The 16,408-nt window shown below is 42.9% G+C and overlaps 1 long non-coding RNA gene across 1 annotated transcript in view; it reads left to right on the plus strand.

Moving 5' to 3' along the window:
* The first annotated feature begins 2,872 nt into the window (after positions 1-2,872).
* LOC105483710 (uncharacterized) overlaps positions 2,873-16,408 on the plus strand; it is a 33,688-nt gene continuing 20,152 nt past the window's right edge. The window contains exon 1 of the long non-coding RNA XR_988509.2: positions 2,873-3,730. This is a non-coding gene — a long non-coding RNA (uncharacterized lncRNA). The remainder of the gene's footprint in view (positions 3,731-16,408) is intronic.

The following is a 16,408-nucleotide window of genomic DNA, read 5'->3' on the forward strand; positions in this document are numbered from 1 at the left end:
ACGTTGATACAAGGAGCCTGCTTCCTCATTTGCCATTTGGGTGCAGAGTTCTTCCTATCAGCCCACTCATCATGCTCATCATACCTTGCTGCCAACAAGACTCCCTATGCTGATGACTCGAGGAAAACACGCTCCTCTGGTTGCAAAGAAGGCATTGTTTCTAAAGGCACCTGTCTCATAGCTCTAGATGGATTATGACCCATGGCGGTCATTGGACTGTAAACCTGACACAGGTTTAACCTTCTGATGGAGCTTGGTTTTTGTCCTAGAAAAACTATAAAGGAGAGGCCGGGCGCGGTGGCTCAAGCCTGTAATCCCAGCACTTTGGGAGGCCGAGACGGGCGGGTCACTAGGTCAGGAGATCGAGACCATCCTGGCGAACACGGTGAAACCCCGTCTCTACTAAAAAATACAAAAAAAAAACTAGCCGGGCGAGGCGGCGGGCGCCTGTAGTCCCAGCTACTCGGGAGGCTGAGGCAGGAGAATGGCGTAAACCCGGGGGGCGGAGCTTGCAGTGAGCTGAGATCCGGCCACTGCACTCCAGCCCGGGCGACAGAGCCAGACTCCGTCTCAAAAAAAAAAAAAAAAAAAAAAAAAAAAAAGAAAAACTATAAAGGAGAAAAACAGTGGCACATAAAGAACAGCTTATGGTATAAAGAGAAGCGGGAGTCCTGGGTCGATGTTAAAAGACATGAATGCAAATCCCTGGCTGGCTATTAACTCACTTAGTTTGATTTGGACAAATCACTGTATTTGAGCCTCAGTTTCTCTATCAGATGCCTATGAAATGAACTCAAAAATGCTTTCTTCAGAAAATTGCCCAAGTATTAAATGACCAGCCTGGCCAACATGGTGAAACCCTGTCTGTACTAAAAAAAAAAAAAAAAAAAAAAAAAATTAGCTAGGCATGGAGGCAGGCGCCTGTAATCCCAGCTACTCGGGAGGCTGAGGCAGGAGAATCGCTTGAACCTGGGGCAGAGGTTGCATTGAGCCAAGATCGTATAAGAAAGTAATTGTGGGCTGGGCATGGTGGCTCACACCTATAATCCCAATACTTTGGGAGGCTGGAGTGGGAGGATCGCTTGAGGCCAGGAGTTCAAGACCAGCCTGGGTAACATGGCAAGACCTCATCTCTACAAAAAATAAAAAACATAGCCTAGCATGGTGGCATGTGATTGTGGTCCCAGCTACTTGGGAGGCTGAGATGAGAGGATCACTTGAGCCCAGGAGGTTGAAGCTACCGTGAACCACATGTCACTTCACTCCTGCCTTCCAGCCTGGGAGACAGATTGACACCCTGCCAAAAAAAAAAAAAAAAAGAGCTTGTTAATTACAAAGCTTTATTTATGGTGGCAGTTTTATCGTACAGGGGTAAATCCTGTGGACAGATTGTTGTGTTTGGCCAGAAAAGTGTTTTTTGTTTAGTTGAATGGGAATGCCTCTAGTTTGTCATAGACTTTATCGCTTTTATCTTAATTCTCCTGCCTGGCTGCTGAAGACAGATATGTTTGTGTACCTTGCAAAAATGAGAAGTGCAATGCGTAGTAACACAACTATGTTACTGAGCGTAGCCTGTGTAGTAGGCACTATGTACTAGGTACTATGCTAGATGCTAGCTGACGCAGTTTCTATCCCTGGGAGCTCTCAGCCAGCACATAAATTATAGCACAACCAAGGCCAGATGAACAGACACTTACCAAGTACCTGCTGTGGGCTGGCCACTGTTCTAAGCTACCGGGATAAAATTTGTTCTGCTCAGAACAAATTATATGGGGATTAGGAAGAAAGACGAGCAACTAACTGCCTTGGAGGCAGCTGTTCAAGAGGAAGTGGGGATATTCAAGAAAGAAAAGTAACATTTTTGAGCCAAGACTGGGCCATGTGTAAGATAAGGCACTTGTCATGCACTTTCATCCTCTGAAAACAGCTCTCAGAAGTAGATATTATTATCTTCATTTTGCATGCAGCTTATGAGACCTGCCCAAGGCTACATACAAGGGACAAAGCTAGGATGTGAATCCAGGTCCTTCTTAGTGGGCCTCAGCCCACAGTAAGCCCACTCTGCTTCTCCCAGGGATTAATGAAAGAATGATTAATCACAATTGTTTTATTTCTGTTTGTAGGGTTTTCTCTCCTACATCCTAATAAACCCAAAATTTATTTACTATTAAAGTTACAATGAAGTACTTATGAATGCATACAAATTTGTAAAAGTGCTTATTTTTTCAAGAAAATTACCTGATATAATATTAACGACAAGATGAAATAAAGATACGACTCATGACTTTTGTCCTTTTTTTTTTTTTTTTTTTTGAGATGGAGTCTCGCTGTGTCACCCAGGCTGGAGGGCAGTGGCGCGATCTCAGCTCACTGCAAGCGCCGCCTCCCGGGTTCACGCCATTCTCCTGCCTCAGTCTCCCGAGTAGCTGGGACTACAGGCGCCCGCCACCACGTCCGGCTAATTTTTTGTATTTTTTAGTAAAGACGGGGTTTCACCGTGTTAGCCAGGATGGTCTCGATCTCCTGACCTCATGATCCACCGCCTCGGCCTCCTAAAGTGCTGGAATTACAGGCGTGAGCCACTGCGCCTGGCCTTGTCCTGTTTTAAAGTCACCTTATGGAACAATACATCATGAAATCAATCGTTGTACCTCTAGGAAATTTACCACTGGAGCTCTCTTCCACTGGTGTGGATGTTCTAATTGGTCTCAGGTGGCTGTCTCTGCCATTTTGGTGACTGGCTAGAATCCAAGGGTATTTTTGAAGATGGCACCTGGAATTCACAAAACATGGCTAATTCTTCTGAAAAGAGATGGGACACACACGTCAAAGAGGAGTCGTAAAAACGTCAGGCATCATTCGGTGCTCCTTCATCTCCTAAGGAGCTTCTCCCAAGACAGGTCTCTGTTCCCGCATTCTTTCCTTCCGCCTGGAGGGTAAGTTCCCGGATGCCGGAGGTAGTTTGTTTGCCCGAGAGCGCTGACCAGCATTGCTTGCTGAGGCAGATGGGTCCGGTGGTGCAATTTTTTTTTTTTTTTTTTTCAGACGGAGTCTTGCTCTGTCGCCAGGCTGGAGTGCAGTGGCACGATCTTGGCTCACTGTAACCTCCGACTCCCGGGTTCAAGTGATTCTCCTGCCTCAGCCTCCTAAGTAGCTGGAATTACAGGCGCCCGCCATCACGCCCAGCTAATTTTTCTATTTTTAGTAGAGACGGGGTTTCACCATTTTGGCCAGGATGGTCTCGATCTCCTGACCTCGTGATCCGCCCGCCTCAGCCTCCGAAAGTGCTGGGATTACAGGCATGAGCCACCGCGCCCGGCCCTGGCGGTACACTTTGAATCCAGCAGTGACCAGAGCTGTTTGTTTACAAAAGCCCGGGGCTCTGGTTCTCCACTGTGGTGTCATTCAGCAATGATTCCTTCGTGACAAACAACCCCGCCCTAACTCCAGGTGAGTTTGACCCTTTTCTGTTGCTCTGCCAACCACAAGTCTCCGCCCCCTTACCCCAGGCTTCCTTGGGATTGGCTTTTCCAGTGGGCAAAGGTCAGGGAAGGAGGGTTGCCACGGATCATGCGCAGTGCAGTGGCTTTGGCTGTGGGTTTCCGCCTGTTTGCCTTTCTTCCGCTCTCGGGGTAAAGGTCACTAGGCGCTGGTTCAGACCGCGGGCTGTCGAATCCGCCACACCTAGGTTGGAACTTTCACCACCGTCCCCCGCTCCAGCCACATTCTAGTGAGTTACCTGGGGCAAGTTTAGGTCTAAGCCTCAGATGTTTTCTTCAGATGTAAAAATGTGTATTACCAAGGTTGTGAGATTTTGATGATAGCCGCACGCACTTCTACATTCTTACAACATGCTAGGTGTTTTACTGAGTGTTTTACATATGCCACCTCAGTTCATCCTCACAACAACCCTACAAGATAGGTACGTTTGTCATCCCACTTACAGATGAGGAAACTGAGGCATGGGAAAGTTACAGGACTTTCTCAACATCCAGTAGTTTGTAGATGCAGACCTGAGACATCAAAGCAGTGTGAGTCCAGGAAACACCTTTGGACGGCACATGCTTGTAATCCCAGTGCATTGGGAGGCTGAGGCCGGATGATTGCTTGAGACCAAGAGTTCCAGACCAACCTGGGCAAAGATAGTGAGACCCCCATTTCTACAAAAAAAAAAAAAAAAAAAAAAAAAAAAGAAGAAGAAAAACACATGCCATTTTGGGACACAGTAGGTATTTAATAAATTCTGTTTGTTTTTAATCCCATTACTATTATTGGTTCTGGTTTTCATGGCTTCCATGAGTCACTTTGGAAGTGGAGTGAGACAAAACATTTTGGTGAGAGTATGATTTAAGAAAAATATTTTTGGACTGGCTGAGGTGGCTTGTGCCTGTAATCCCAGCACTTTGGGAGGCTGGGATGGGAAAATTGTTTGAGCCCAGGAGTTCCAAACTAGCCTGGGTAACAGTGAGGCCACATTTCTACACAAAATAATTTTTGAAAATATATATGGTTTCGAACTTGAGTAAGGATAGTGTGATTGAATTCAATTTCTCTTTTAACTCCAGCTTATTAAAGCTTAAGATTTTTAACCCATTTTGCAGTTTACATTTTTATATACATTGTTCTTAATGATGAACATTAGTATCTTCTTGTAGGCTTCTTCTAGGCTAAAGTGAGCTAATATGTGTAAATAACTTAAACAAGTTCTTAGTACTGAGTATGTGCTAAATAAGGAAAGTATATATGGAGGGTCCTGAAGGTCTGACTGATTTCACCTGGTCCCCAACTCTAATATTTCCTTGTGGGGATGCATTTGTTCCCAGGTTGTCTAGGACCAGTTGAAGCAGTGGACATTTGTACACTGTATTGCCAGTTGCCAGTACAAGAGTGGGGAGCTTCTTGAGGCTAGAGGTCTTCTTGAGGCCACTTTGCTCTTTAGGAAAAAGTTCACAGAGGAGCAAAGCAGCTGCTGACCACCCAGGAGAGGTAGCCTGATGGGAGCCTGCTCAAAGGGGTTTGCAGCCCCTTCTGAAATGCCTGCAGTGGGTTTTTCAATGGAACTAACAGTGTTTTATATGTTAATTGCATATTAGAAATAGAAAATACTTGATCAAAATAAGCAGTAGACTGCTAACTGCGATGCATAAGATACCAAAGCCAGACTTCCAGGGTCAAATCTCACCTCCAACACTTACCAGCTGCGAGTCCTTGGGCAGTGGCTTAACTTCTGTGCTGCAGCACCTTGTCCGTAAAATGGGGATCATAAAAGTAGCAAGCTACCTCATGGGGCTATCATGAGGATTAAGTGAGCTAGTACACATAATGCTTTTAAAGCAGTACCTGGCACATGGCTGGATCTCAATAAATGTTATATATAATATATGGGTATATATACATACAAAGAAATTATGTACAGGAATCCTAGTTACACAAACAATGTAAGAGAAAAAAAAATACACACAGTCTTCTTATTGTAGCTGTGATCTCTTAACCCTGTTTTCTATGTAATGTGACATTTTCATGTCTAACATTTTGCTTAAGGTGATGTTGGCTTAGCTGCTGATTTGCCCAAAGGATCTGTTCCTACGTGTGTCATGAAATCATTTAAATCAAGGACGTAGACGGTGGAGTAGAGAGTTGAGAAAATGAAGACACGCTTCTCTTGGTCTTTCTGCCTTGCTTCTTATGGCAATTGGCACAAAGAAGTGTAATTCCATTTCTTTCGAAGTTAATGCTTCCTTTTAGCATATGTGGTGGATGTTGTCCCTTAAGGCAGGGGGCCCCAGAATGTGACTGTATTTGGAAATAGGGTCTTTAAAGAAGTGGTTAAAATTAAATTATGGGTGGGCCCTAATCCAATATGACCTTACAAGAAGAAATGTGGGTATAGACAGGTACAGAGAGAAAACCATCTACAAGCTGAGGAGAGAGGCCCTAGAAGACACCAACCCTGCTGACACCTTGATCTTGGACTTCTGGCTTCCAGACCTGCGGAAGAATAAATTCCTGTTCTTTCGCAACTCTGTGATACTTGGTTGGGCATCTCTAGAAAACTATCACAGCCAGGGTGGGGCTCTAAGCCAGGCAGAGAGAGACCTTAGCATAGTTGAGGCTGGAAGCTTCGGGCAAAGAGGTGAGTGTAGGTTTCAGATGGGACTGCAAGGGGAAAGTCATTTTTAGATGCCTCTCTGGATGAAAACAGAAAATGGGTGGTATGATTGCTCACTTTAAAATAAATTCTTCACTTTACAAATGACTCACTTGTTGTAGCCAAGAGATAGATTAGAAACCATGATAAAAATACTAGGAAATCGGAATTAAAGTCAGTGGAAAAGTATTATTTGTACTGTGAACATCTTCACACAGAATGTTTTAGGGATGTGTTTACCTCAGGAAGGCAGACAACTGGGACCATGTACAAAGGATTAGGCGGGGTCCCTGGAAGGAATTGATTGGAAATACAAGAAGAGCCCTAGACTGAGGACAAGATTATTGCACTCATACCAAAGGGAAAAGGAAATGCTTAACCTTGATTATTTGCTAAGTAGGTTTACTGCCCCTACCTTTGTGTTTCATCTGTATTTAAGTCTTTTATTTATTTTTGAGATGGAGTTTCACTCTTTTTGCCCAGGCTGGAGTGCAATGGCGCGATCTCAGCTCACTGCAACCTCCGCCTCCTGGGTTCAAGCGATTCTTCTGCTTCAGCCTCCTGAGTAGCTGAGATTACAGGTACCTACCACCACGCCCGGCTAATTTTGTATTTTTAGTAGAGACGGTTTCACCATGTTGGCCAGGCTGGTCTCGAACTCCTGACTTTAGGTGATCTGTCTGCCTCGGCCTCCCAAAGTGTTGGGATTACAGGCGTGAGCCACTGGGCCTGGCCCGGTCTTTTCTTTTTCTTTTTTTTTTTTTTTTTTGAGACGGAGTCTTGCTCTGTCGCCCAGGCTGGAGTGCAGTGGCCGGATCTCAGCTCACTGCAAGCTCCGCCTCCCGGGTTCACGCCATTCTCCTGCCTCAGCCTCCCGAGTAGCTGGGACTACAGGCGCCCGCCACCTCGCCCGGCTAGTTTTTTGTATTTTTTAGTAGAGACGGGGTTTCACCGTGTTAGCCAGGATGGTCTCGATCTTCTGACCTCGTGATCCGCCCGTCTCGGCCTCCCAAAGTGCTGGGATTACAGGCTTGAGCCACCGCGCCCGGCCTTTTCTTTTTCAAATGTTTTATTTCCTGGAGATTTAGACTTAGCAGTATGGCTAGGTTCTAGCATGGATTTGATAAACCTGGGACAAGTGGATTGGCAAGGCTAAGGGGATTGAGAGAACACCTAAAATAGATTTTGCCCTCTAGCCATTATTTCCAGGATTTGACCACTGATGTCACATCAGACAGGCAGAGAGACAGACACAACTTGCTTTCACAGGACTTCATCTGAAGTCATTATCCTAGTGCTAGGTCTATATTTCATCTGTCTGCTTTTGGAAAGTGCTGAGAAGAAAGGCTTCCTTCTTTCTCCCCACACCCTCCCCCAAGTTTATACTATACATTTTAAAAAATGTTATTTTAAATGATCATACCATAAGTGGGCAAAAGGATGAGTTTCCTTGTTTTAAAGAGTCACTTTTTTTTTTTTTTTTTTTGAGACTGTGTTTCGGTCTTGCCACCCAGGCTGGAGTGAGTGCAATGGCACAATCTCAACTCTCTGCAACCTCTGTCTCCCAGGTTCAAGCAATTCTCCTGCCTCAGCTTCCCGAGTAGCTGGGATTACAGACACCTGCCACCACATCTGGCTAATATTTGTATTTTTAGTAGAGGCAGGGTTTTACTGTGTTGGTCAGGCTGGTCTCGAACTCCTGACCTCAGGCGATCCACCCACCTCGGCCTCCCAAAGTGCTGGGATTACAGGCATGAGCCACCGTGCCCAGCTGAGTCACATGATTTTTTAACATTGAGTATGACAGGCGGACATTCTTTCTGGTTCTAATGATTTTTCTTTCTTTCTTCTATTGGAAAATTCTTCTGGGGAATCTCCAGCAGGCAGCAAGCATGAAAACTGTATGATCAGACTGAAGGTTTGACCTTTGAGCTCTGCTGAAAGTATTCACTCAGCCATAGACCATTTTTCTGTCATAACGATTTCCACATAAAAGTTTTCTCCCTGTCCATTCATGAAAAAAGTAACATGCAGGAGGCTCTCTGGGATGGAATGCATTTCATGTGTCAGTCACTGGCGTTTGGTAAGATACTGTCAGTGCTGGCAAGGGGCAGAGAGAAGAGTGGGTCACTGGCATGAGGTTCACTGCTGGGCGGCCTTTACATGGGACAAGGAAGCTGGGATCAGTCTTGTGCTGAGCATAAGATGCTGCATTACCTTGGTGGTGACAAGCCATCTTACCTCTGGTAAGAAAAAGTTCTATAGCTATGATTATCTTTTTCTAACAGCCTGCTCTTTCTTTAGAAGGTAGCCTTACTGTCTATTGTGTCTACATAAAGGTTTCCCTAGTAAGAGTGAATGAGTAGGTGATTCACACTTAGAATAAGCACTGGGTGTGCTGCCCAGATCTCCCACTTCAGGGCTGAAACTGGCAGTCTGATTGGCTAACAACTCACACCTGTCTCCTCCTGCTCTCCTACAACCCTAGTGATGAGAAGCCACCTGTCCAAGGTCATTTCCCTTCACATCATGATGCGAGGTCTAAAGGTTCAGCCCCCTTGCTTTATTTTGGGATATTTCTGTAAGGCCATCCTAGCTCGAGGGCTCCCCAGGAGATGGGCAGAGGACCTTGCTGTGACTGTGTTGCCGCCCAACTTCTCCCTCTGCCTTAATCAACAACTTTGGTATCCCCACAGGTGTTGATCCCAAGATCACTTTCCAATAAACCTCCTGGGTGTAAGCCTCCATCTCTGAGTCTGTTTCCCTGGAAACCCAACTTGCAACAATATTTTCTTAAATATGGCTGTTTTATTTATACCTTTTTTTTTTTTTTTTTTTTTTTTTTGAGATAGAGTCTCTCTTTGTCGCCCAGGCTGGAGTGCAGTGGCTCGATCTTGGTTCACTACAACTTCTGCCTCCCAGGTTCAAGTGATTCTTCTGTCTTAGCCTCCTGAGTAGCTGGGACTACAGGGACCCACCACCATGCCTGGTTAATTTTTATATTTTAGTGGAGACAGGGTTTCACCATGTTGGCCAGGCTGGTCTCAAACTCCTGAGTTTAAGTGATCTGCACTCCCCTTGGCCTCCCAAAGTGCTGGGATTACAGGCGTGAGCAACCACGCCCAACCTTAAGTCTTCTAAATTTGTTGAAGTTGGTTTTATGGCCCAAGATATAGTCTATTTTGGGATGTGTTCCATGGGCGCTTGAAAATAATGTGTTTTCTGCTATTGTTGGGTGGAATAGTCTATAAATGTAGATTCGGTCCTATTGGTTAATAGTATTATTAGGCTGGAAGCAGTGGCTCACACCTTTAATCCCAGCACTGGGGGAGGCCAAGGCAGGAGGATTGCTTGAGCCCAGCAGTTTGAGGCCAGCCTGGACAACATAGTGAGGCCCCTATCTCTACAAAAAATAAGATAACATAAATTAGCCAGGTGTGGTGGCAGGTGCCTGTAGTTCCAGCTACAAGGGAGGATGAGGTGGGAGGAGCACTTGAACCTGAGAGATCAAGGCTGCAGAGAGCTGTGATCATGCCACTGCACTCTAGCCTGGGTGACAGAGTGAGACCCTGTCTCAAGGAAACAAACAAAAAAAGTATTCCCAAGTTCTCCTACATCCCTGCCAATTTTCTGTCTACTTGTTCTATCAGTTGTTGAGAGAAGGCATTGAAGTTTATGAGTATTAGTGTGGATTTGTCTATTTATTCTTTCAATTCTATCAGTTTGTGTTTCACATTTTGCAGCTCTGTTGTTTGTTGCACACACATTTAGGAAGCTATGTCTTCTGGATGGACTAACCCTTTTATCATTATGGAATGTTTTGCCCCATCTCTGGTAATTTTCTTTACTCAGTGGTCTACTTTGTTTAATATTAATATGGCAACTCCTGCTTTCTATTGATTAATGTTTAGATGAGATATATTTTTTCTATTTGTTTACTTTGAATCTACCTATCTAATTATGATTGGAATTTCTTGTAGACACATGTATAGTTGGGTCATGTTTTTTCATCTACTTTGTGAATCTCTGTCTTTTAATTGGTGTGTTAGGTCGTTTACATTTGATATAATTATTGATGTGGTAGGACTTGTGCCTGACATTTTATTTTTTGTTTTCTATATCTTTTGTTTTCTCTCAGTTTTATGTTTCTGTTTTTTTTTTCTAACTTCCTATGGGTGATTAAAACTTAGTGCATTTAGGCTGGGCACGGTGGCTCACACCTGTAATCCCAGCATTTTGGAAGGCCAAGGTGGGTGGATCACAAAGTCAGGAGTTCGAGACCATCCTGGCTAACACGGTGAAACCCCGTCTCTACTAAAAATACAAAAAAAAAAAAAAAAAAAAAAAAAAAAAATTAGCCGGGTGTGGTGGCGGGTGCCTGCAGTCCCAGTTACTCGGGAGGCTGAGGCAGGAGAATGGCATGAACCTGGGAGGTGGAGCTTGCAGTGAGCCGAGATTGCGCCACTGCACTCCAGCCTGGGCGACAGTGCGAGACTCTGTCTCAAAGAAACAAAAACAAAACAAAAAAACAAACAAAAAAAACTTAGTGCATTTAAGTATATCTTTGCATAGTATTTTTAGTGGTTATACATGGTTATACATGTATAACTTATCACAGTCTACTGGTATTGAGATTTTGGCAGTTTCAGTGAAGCATAGAAACCTTACTTCTCCTTATGTCTTTTTACTCTCTATATTTATAAGTTTTTTTTTTTTTTTTTTTTTTTTTTTTTGTGAGACAGGGTATCACTCTGTCACCTAGGCTGAAGTGCAGTGGTGCAATCATGGCTTACTGCAGCCTCTACCTCCCGAGGCTCAGGTGATCCTCCTGCCTTAGCCTCTCAGTAGCTGGGATTACAGATGTGACTCACGGTGTCTGGCTAATTTTTTTGTTTTTAATAAAGATGGGGTTTTGCCATGTTGCCTAGGCTGGTCTTGAATTCTTGGGCTCAAGCGATCCATCTGCCCCGGTATCACAAAGTGCTGGTATTACAGGCGTGAGCCACCACACCCAGCCTATAACTTTTAAATAGTCCATCTATATGCATTTATAACCACATCACTATTATGTTTGCTTTAGCTATTTAAAAAAATCTGGAAAACTTAAGTGGAGAAGAAAAATACATTATTTTTCTCATAATTTTGCTGTTTCTTCCTGATGTTCCAAGATTACTGCTTTTATCATTTTTTTTTTTTTTTTTTTTTTTTGTGACGGAGTCTTACTCTGTCACCTAGGCTGGAGTACAATGGCATGGTCTCAGCTCACTGCAACCTCTGCCTCCTGGGTTCAAGCGGTTCTCTCACCTCAGCCTCCTGAGTAGCTGGGACTACAGACGTGTGCCACCACACCTGGCTATTTTTTTTTGTATTTTTAGTAGAGACGGGGTTTCACTATGTTCCAGGCTGGTCTCGAACTCCTGACCTCGTGATCTGCCCACCTCGGCCTCCCAAAGTGCTGGGATTACAAGCATGAGCCACTGCGCCTGGCCTAGCCCTTCTTTTAGCTTATGTCTGATGGTGACAAATTCTCTTAGTTTTCTTACATCTGAGAATGTCTAAATTTTCCCTTTATTCCTGAAGATATTTTCTCTGGATATAGAATTCTGGATTGATAGTTCTTTCCTTCCAGCACTTGACAAACACTGTGCCACTTCCTTTGGGCTTCCATGATTTCTGATGAGAAACCTGTTGTCATTAGAATTGTTTTCTCCTATGTGTAAGGTGTTATTTCTGTTTTACTGCTTTCAATACTTTTTTTTATTTTTTTGGTCACAAACCATGGATGAGACTTAATTTAATAATTTTTTCTTTGTCTTTAGTTTTCTCAAGTTTGACTATGATGTGTCTTGGAATGGATTTCATTTGGTTTTTCCTGTTGAGGTGCATTGAGCTTCTTAAATCTCTAGATTTACATCTTTTGCCAGACTTGAGATATTTAGCCATTATTTCTTCAAATACTTTTTCAGCTCCATCCTCTTTCTTTTCTTCTGGGACTCCAATGATATTAATGTTAGATTTTAAAATAATCTATAGATCCCTATTGCTTTATTAATTTTTGGGAGGTGGGGTATCTATTTTCTTTCTGTTGTTCAGACTGGATAATTTCTGGTTATCTATCTTCAAGTTCACTGTTTATTTCTATTGTCTCTTCCATTCTGCTGTTGAGCTCGTCCACTGAGTTTTTAACTTTTATTGTTGTACTTTTCAGTTCCAAATTTCCATTTGATTCTTTAAATCTTCTATTTCTTTGCTGAGACTTTCTATTTTTTTCATTTGTTTAAATATGGTTATTATAGCTAATTGAAACATATTTATAATAGCTGTTTACAAATATTTGTTAGATAATTCTAATGTCTCTGTGATGTCACTGTTGGCACCTATTGGTTATATTTTTAAATAAGTTAAGAATTTTCTTGTTCTTACTACGATGAATGATTTTTTTTGATCAAAACCTGGACATTTGGGTATTGTGTTATGGGACTCTGGATCTTATTTAAGCCTTCTGTTTTAGCTGGCTTCCTCTAATACTACTCTGGCTGGGGATGAGGGAATCACCTCTTTATTAATGCCAGGTGCGGTAGAAATCCAGGTTCCCCGCTCAGCATCCTCAGGACAGAAAGGGCTCCTCATTAGTGCCAGATGTGGGTGAGAATTCTGGCTCCCCATGTTGCCTCCACTGATACCACAAGCACTGGAGTGGCCTTGTTACTTTTGAGCACTGGAAAAAGTCTTCTTATCTCCACTAGAGCTCCTGTGACACCATCCCAGTGGAGAAGGGGAAGGGTGCCCCATTAACAGAAGTGGCAGTCCAGACTCCCTCCTTCACCTTTGCTGGCATGGATGGAGGTGGAGTCAAAGTTTTTTCTTTGATGTTTGGCTGCAGTAGAGTGGTTATTATTGAAAAGTTTTCTGTCTTGCTGTTTGGCTAGACTTCTCTTTTCCTGGTCCTTTGGCTAGAGACTTCAGGTTTTTTTTTGACTTTCTTTGTCTATATCCATTGGCATTCTGCGCATCTACCTTCTCCAACTCCAGCACAGTTTGGGATATAGGAGGCAATAAAGAAGCCCAGAGAATTCACTGCCATGTCATTCTTTGGGTCCTGAGATACCTAGTAGTCTGCATTCTTCTTTCCACCTTTATATATAAGGTCTAGGATTTTTAGTTGTACTTTGCAGAAGGAATAGGGAAATGTACTTCTCCATTTTTCTCAAAGCAAAAGCCCCTAATGTATATCCAGCCCATTTATTTAGAAGTCTCTTTAATTCGGCCCCCCCCCAAAATGTGGATATTAATGAAACTTTTGTCTTCCAAATTGAATCTAATTATTATTATTGAGACAGGGTCTCCCTCTGTCACTCAGGCTGGAGTGCAGTGGCATGACCCCCAGGCTGAAGCCATTTTCCCACCTCAGCCCCCTGAATAGCTGGGACCACAGGCATACATCACCATGCCCAGCTAATGTTTTATTTTTAGTAGAGATGGGGTCTTACTATGTTGCCCAGGCTGGTCTTGAACTCCTGGGTTCAAATAATCCTTCCGTCTCAGCCTCCCCAAATGCTGGAATCACAGGTGTGAACCTCCGCACCTGGCCAAAATTAAACCTAAATAGAAGAATTGTTGAGTTTGGATTATTTGAGACATTGAGACTCACTCTTTCTTAGGAGTAAACCTCATGCCCTAGATTTTTCAGGGAAGTTTGGGTTTTAAATAATTTCATTATTTTAACCTCCCCAAAAAAACATTTCATCAACTAAAAAAATGTGATATTTTAAATATTAAAAAACTGACAAATATGAGAAAAACCTGTATCTGACCTCAAGTCCCCTTTTTTTTTTCATTTTGGAAAATGAGGTTACTTTATCTAGTCCTGAGATACAAGAGGCAACCCATAATAATTATTTTGAGGCATTTTTTTTTTTTTTTTTTTTTTTGAGACGGAGTCTTGCTCTGTAGCCCAGGCTGGAGTGCAGTGGCCGGATCTCAGCTCACTGCAAGCTCCGCCTCCCGGGTTCACGCCATTCTCCGGCCTCAGCCTCCCGAGTAGCTGGGACTACAGGCGCTGCCACCTCGCCCGGCTATTTTTTGTATTTCTTAGTAGAGACGGGGTTTCACCGTGTTAGCCAGGATGGTCTCGATCTCCTGACCTCGTGATCCGCCCATCTCGGCCTCCCAAAGTGCTGGGATTACAGGCTTGAGCCACCGCGCCCGGCCTTGAGGCATTCTTTTGCTAAACATCTGGATGATTGTTAGAGAATAATAACAATGATAATAAAAGTGAATATTTGAAGAATATTTTACTATAAATCAGGTACAATGGTGAGTTTATGTTCACTGTCTCATGTAAAATTCACTGTATGCCTATTCAAAATATTGTAATATTTTCTTTTCTTTTTTTTTTTTTTTGAGATGGAGTCTCGCTCTTGTTACCCAGGCTGGAGTGCAATGGTGTAATCTCGGCTCACCACAACCTCCACCTCCCAGGTTCAAGTGATTCTCCTGCCTCATCCTCCCAAGTAGCTAGGATTACAGGCATGCGCCACCTGGCCCAGCTAATTTTGTGTTTTTAGTATAGACGAGGTTTCTCCATGTTGGTCAGGCTGGTCTCAGACCCCCAACCTCAGATGATCCGCCTGCCTTGGCCTCCCAAAGTGTTGGGATTACAGGCATGAGCCACCACACCCGGCCAATATTTTCTTCAGTTTACACATGAGTAAACAGTAGTTTAAAGAGGTTAAGTAGACCAGGCACGGTGGCTGACACCTGTAATCCCAGTGCTTTGGGAGGCCTAGGTGTGTGGATCACCTGAGGCTAGGAGTTCGAGACCAGTCTGGGCAACATGGCAAAACCCCCTCTCTACTAAAAAATACAAAAATTAGCCAGGCGTAGAGGCAGATGCTTGTAATCCCAGCTACTCGAGTGGCTGAGGCATGAGAATCGCTTGAACTCGGGAGGCAGAGGTTGCAGTGAGCCAAGATTGTGCCACTGCACTCTAACCAGGGCAACAGAGTGAGACTCTGTCTCAAAAATAAAATAAAATAAAATAAAATAAAATAAAATAAAATAATAAAATAAATAAAATAAAATAAAAAAAGAGGTTAAGTAGATGGCTTAAAGTCACACAGCCAGCAAGTCGGGGGAGCTTAGTCTCTGTGACACTATCACCCATGCTGTAGACCATCACCATCTGATAGAAATAATGTGAGCCACATATATTATTTAAAATGTTCTAATAGCCACATTAAAAAGTAAAAAGAACCATGTGAGATTAATTTTAATAATGTATTTCCTTTAACCCAATATAGCCAAAATATTATCATTTCAACATGCAATCAATATAAAAATTATTAATGAGACAGTTACTTTTTTTGTGCTAAGTCTTTGAAATCTGGTGTGGATGTAACACATAGCACATATGGTTTGGAGACTAAATTTTCATTGGAAATATTTGGTCTGTATTTAGATTTCATAAAATTTCATAAAATTAGATTTTATAAAATTTAGATTTCACAAAATTTACAGTTGAAAAAGTAGATTTACATATCAAAGTTATTCCAAACATATGCAGAAGTTCTCCGATAACTAAATTATGTAGAAGTTCTTCAATAACTAAATCTGGTCTAAGTTTTCAAATTAAAGTTTAAATTAATTACAATCTCCTTTCTCTGTCACTGTAGCTATATTTTGAGTGCTCAGTAGTCATGGCTGAGTGCTCTAGAACATTCTGTTACCCTGCCTGAATTATTTCTGTTAAGGGCTGAATCTCAAGGGGAACAAAACTTATGCCATAGCCAGAAAGAGGGAGAAAATTCGTGGAAGTGGAAGAAGGGTCAGCCAAGGATCAAGAGAAAAGACCTTCTTTTTTGGCTGCTATTAAGGTTACAGTAAGTTCTAGAGTTTTGGTAACCAGGGAAGGAAGCTAAAAGTGTTTTCTTTCATTTCTGAGAATACGTCATGTGTGTATCTTACTAAACCTGGCTTTTCAAAGAAGGCTATGTCTTGATCTAGGAAAGATTAAAGCCAAATGAAAATAGCACTGAGCTCCTGGCAGAATAGCTCACCAGCTGAGCATGTCCATGAGGTCACAAGCTCTGTGTATGTAATGGTTAGTCACTCAGTAAGGGGTCCAAGTCAAAGCTAAACCCTCTACCACAAACCCTGGAATGGAAAGGCACATTTATTCTTGTCGTAGTTGTTCATGGGGATCACTGGGTTATGGAATACGTCTCAAAATGGCAGAAATTATACCTCGGTGCCAAGCAG

Source organism: Macaca nemestrina, chromosome 10 (assembly GCF_043159975.1).
Source record: "Macaca nemestrina isolate mMacNem1 chromosome 10, mMacNem.hap1, whole genome shotgun sequence".
NCBI lineage: Eukaryota > Metazoa > Chordata > Mammalia > Primates > Cercopithecidae > Macaca > Macaca nemestrina.